Genomic DNA, 5,470 nt, shown 5'->3' on the forward strand with positions numbered 1-5,470 from the left:
ATTTTAGATAAGTATCTCAAGATCCAAGATTTAAATTTATGAAGATCTAATACTTGGATACAGGGATGAAACCAGGATTTATACACCGGGGGGCCAAGTCGAGACTAGGCATATATGTATGGGTCAGATTAAGTCGCAAGTTTCGACCCAATACAGTTCATACAGAATGATAGAAAATTTTTATATAGAATGATATGATTTATAAACTTTATACTTTAAGGTTAAACACTCGTGAAGATAACTTTATTTTATAAATTTTGTTTTAATGTTTTTTTGTTTATACATATGTATATTAAACTACTAATTAAAATGATTGACCAACAAAATTAGTTCCATGTATGTTCATTAATCACTCAATAGGAAAACAAATATAAACAGCAAACTTTTACCGCTATTCCGAACCATTTGGGATTGACTAATAAAATGAATAAACTATTACTTTTACTTCATATCATATTGATGTCCTGCAAAGAGAAAAATGGCTATTAGAGAATGGAGGGGGCCACGGTAAGGTATTTTGCAGGAAGTAGCTATACAATCCATAACATTCTAAAGTGAAGCTTGAAAGCGGGGGGGGGGGGGGGGCATGGCCACCTATGGTCTCAACATAGTTCTGCCCCTGCTTGGATATACATCTGCACCTGATACTTGTACCCGAGTCTATGTAACATAGGTTTTTGGCATAGTTACATGAAGCAGAAGTATGGAGAAGGGGGTAGGAGTGGGGTCTGGGGCGAGGTTCTTGAGTGAAAAGCGTGACCCCCTATAGGAGTTTTTCCTACTACGGTTTTAGGGAACTGATGTAAGAGGGAGAATGGGAAAGAAATGCGATTTGACCTTGAGCTGTGATACCAAATTGATGTAGCATGGAGGGAGAGAGAGAGAGAGAGAGAGAACAAGGGCTACAACCCTAATCACAAAGGCCAAAGCCTAGACACTCAATATTATTAATCCAAATCTAGGCTTTGGCCTTTGTGAGGAACAAAATAATTTGGTCTCAAAATGGTTTATTTTTAGGAACAAAATAAATAGACTTTTAGGAACAACTCAAAATGGTTTATTTTTTGAGACAAAAAATTTAGTCTTAAAAAGATAATAATTCATCACTAATGTTCAATTTTCGTTGCTAAAAATATAATGACACTATTCACAATAAAATATTTGGTCCTCAAAAATAATTTTGCCCCTAAATTGTGATCTCTAAAATCTTAATTTTTTGTAGTGTAGGGATCTATCATACAATAATTCCTCCATTAATTGGCAAATCGACGAAGCTAACAAAATTGTAAGAAAATTTTAATTGTTTTCGTATGTGGGCTGATTACTAAAATGGATATACATAACATTGTAATAAACCAATTGCTTGTACTTGCATCTCAAATCCTAGTTGGTTGCGATTTCAGTCGTCGAATTCCTGAGACACTAGGATCTCTGCACTGGCTACGCTTTTTGTAAGGGTTTGGACTCTGGCATTTTTCATCATAAGTCTAGACTCTCGGAAAAGTGACAACATAGTTTTACCATTTTAGTTTCTAACAGTATGAATAAAATGTTGGCAGTTTTTCCTTATTCCATCATTCATTTTAAGTGTTGTAGAAAGTTAAATTTAATTTTTTGTAAATGAATTATTTGTGCTCAAATTATTAAGGGAGCATTCAATTATTGTGTCAAAAATATGTGGATGGTTGCAGTTAATGTCCTTTACATTTTCTTATTATTCCAATAATTTCTGAGGGTGAAGTAGTTTATCTGATAACTTGAGCTTTTAATGAGTTAGTCAACTTGTTTCCAGAGAGTCAACTTATACTTTCAGCTTACTATTACAGGCTTTTGATTTTCTCCTTTCAGGTTGTGTCCAACAATAAGCTGACTGGCCCCTTGCCCAATCGTATGGGCATGAATTTTCTCAACTATCTGTAAGAAACAACTCCTTTTCAAATGGATGATCTAGTTAATTCCTTGTTTTCTCTTTTAAAACAAATACTTTATTCTTGCTATCATATTTTCTTTTCTTTTTGATAATTATATGCGATAGATGGCTTTTTCTAATTTTATTCTTTGACTAAAATGTTATTCGCAGGGATATATGAGTAATAATACTTTGACGATGGGTCCAATCAAGAACAAGAGAGAGAAGTAAGAGAGAGAAAGGAGCCCTAAGGTTCTAGAGAGAGAATATCTCAATCAATCAATGTTCATATATCTGTAACGCCCCACTACTTGTTGGCCCAAGTAACCTGTGGGTCGACCAACAATACCCAAAAGTATAAGTCCAAGTTACTTAGCAGTAAGGTAGTGGTTCTTTATATCTCCAAGATCACCCATGCAAACTTCCGATGTGAGATAAAGTGTTACAAAACTCCCCCACTTATAAATCCTCGCGTCCTTGCGAGGGTCTATAATCAATCAGAATATCACGACAAGCTTGTAGCCAGTCCAGAATAAGTGGCCTACATGGTTGTGTGCACTAGTCGGCTCTGATACCATTTGAAACGCCTCACTATTTGCTGGCCCAAGTAACCTGTGGGTCGACCAACAATACCCAAAAACTTAAGTACAAGTTACTTAGTAGCAAGGTAATGGTGCTTTATATGCCCAAGATCACCCATGCAAACTTCGGAAGCTTAAGTCCGATGGAAGTTTGCATGGGTGATCTTGGGCATATAAAGTACCACAACCTTGCTACTAAGTAACTTGGACTTAAGCTTTTGGATATTATTGGTCAACCCATAGGTTACTTGGGCCAGCAAGTAGTGGAGCATTACAAATGGTATCAAAGCCGACCCATGCACACAACTATGTGGACCATTAATTCTGGGCTGGCCACAAACTTGTCGTGGTATTCTGATTGATTCTAGACCCTCACTGTAACGCCCTCAAAATAATAAGATTAAACCCATCAATATAGACATGCATTGATATATAAAAGCTCCACATTCTTCTATTCATCAGAGTTCCATTACCAAAAAGTATTACATGTTAACGACAAAGGCAAATGCCCTAAAGGCTTATAGCTTTCCAAGTTAACACTTGGGTACAACAAAAGAGTGCTAACTCATTTACACATTAAGCCCTTGGCATGAATATGCATGTAATACATCAAAGAAATTAAACAACAAAAGTCTGCCCGCCTCTAGCCTCCCAAGCTACGTCCTTGGAGGTGGCATGCTACCTGTACTTGAAAATGATATTCCCATATAGGGTGAGCCACAGCCCAGTAGAAATACGCTAAACCAAATATGAACAGTGACTAAAAGATTAGCAGTTGATAGATGGCCAACACTGATAATTTCCCTTATCACACTTTACGGTTTCATGACATACAAGTCCATGTTACAATCCATTTTCCAATTCTTTTCAGTTCTTAATTTATAACCATGGCTCAGAACCTGGCCAAACAACTCATATGAGAACCTGGCCAAACAACTCATATGAGACAGTCACTCATATTAAACACTTCGCCATTTCATAATAGATAAGCATACTAGTTATATCACACACCAACAGATAAGCATACAAGCTATATCATCACTTCCATAGATACGCATAAGAGCACTATCACACTTCCAAAGACAAGCATATGAGCTATGTCAACACATTACTAGATAAGCATATGAGCTCTATCTATGGAGTCCATCCCCTATCTTCTCCCAACAACATCCGGTTTAGAGGTCCATCCCCTATCTTCCCCTAAACCGTGGAGTACATCCCCTATCTTCTCCAACACAACACAATGCATATAAACAATAATTATACACATCACCACACAACACATAAATTTAATGTATTCTTTCAACCGTCATACTCAATGACATATTCCAGTGATTAGTTTCAGTTTGCCTAATCATCATGCATCATCTACAACAATCAAGACTATCCTCCACCGATAGCCCAAAACAGTTATTTCCATACAGAAAATAAATGCAACAATGGATATATAATCAACATTTCAACCCGGTGAGTGATAAATAATCCAACTACACCCTTTATTTCCATACATTTCCAAATCAATTTCTCATTCCTTATAATTAATTATGCGAATTAATTAACCAATGTAATTAGGGCATTTTCCGTAATTAACATTATAACCCTTAGGTTCCTTTTTCATTAATGTTTCAACATTAATTTCACTTTTCCATGCCAAACATGCATTTAGGTTTTATATAAATAAAAATCCCAACTTTTGTAAAATTACACAAAGGCCCAAACTCTCTCAAAATTACCCAACAACCCCCAACATATCGAAATGCAAAAATTTAAAGACAAAGCTCATAAAGAGGAGTAGGATATCCCTACCTCGAAATTAGAGCTCGGATGGAGAAGAGACCAAAACCAAAGTGCTCCAAAGACCAAGATTTTCGGATCAAAACGACGCCCTCGACGATCAACACAACTTTTACAAAGGCCGAAGAGAAGGAGGGCACTCTAACTAGATCAAACCCTAGAGAGAAGGGAGTTTCTAGAGAGAGGGGCTTTCAAAAATGGGTTTTAGAAAAAGTATGAGAGAGAAAGAAAAGCAAAAAGTGATTTAAAATCACCCAGCGGATAACTCATATACGCATGACCCGCTCGAGCGGAGAACACAACGCTCGAGCTCCAAGAACAAAATCTGGACATGCTCGAGCGCAATAAGGCCCGCTTAAGCGCCAAGACACAAGGATAAAGCACTTCCGCTCGAGCGCGAAAACCAGTCCGCTCGAGCGTAGATTTCCCCCTCCCAGAACTTATACCCAAAAAGTACTACCCGCTCGAGCGCCAACAAACCCGCTAGAGCGCTACCGCTCGAGCGTAAACAAACCCGCTCGAGCGTAAAAATCACATCTGCAGAAGTTTTGCAGGAACACGAAATATTGGAGGTGTGCAATTCCCGCTCGAGCGCAAGAAGACCCGCTCGAGCGGACCGTCTAAAAACTGGGCAACAAGGAATTGAAACCAAGGCCTAACCAACCTGTAACAACCCCGCCCAAAACATCCTAAAACTCAATCAAGTGGAATTAAAGGACGACAACAAGATAGATACAACTACCAACTTCACGGAACCGAGTCCGGAATACAACAAAACAGTAAAGGGGCAACCGGGATCGCTATACTCACGAGGATGCGAGGATTTATAAGTGGGGGAGTTTTGTAACACCCTATACCACATCGGAAGTTTGCATGGGTGATCTAGGCATATAAGGCACCACTACCTTACTACTAAGTAACTTGGACTTAAACTTTTGGGTATTGTTGGTCGACCCACATGTTACTTGGGCTAGCAAGTAGTGGGGCGTTACAATATCAAAGTTAGTTACAAAATGATTACTACTTCTCCAGATATAGGCTAACAATTACCCACCACTAACTAGTCACATGTCAAGCACATGATATCCTATATCATACTTTCCCACTTGATGATAGAACTTGTTCTCAAGTAAGGACCAAAACAAAGTACAATCAATGTATAAGAAATGAAACACGTTACTAGACA

This window comes from Camellia sinensis, chromosome 5 (assembly GCF_055761805.1).
Source record: "Camellia sinensis isolate YWXY chromosome 5, ASM5576180v1, whole genome shotgun sequence".
NCBI classification, from domain to species: Eukaryota; Viridiplantae; Streptophyta; class Magnoliopsida; order Ericales; family Theaceae; genus Camellia; species Camellia sinensis.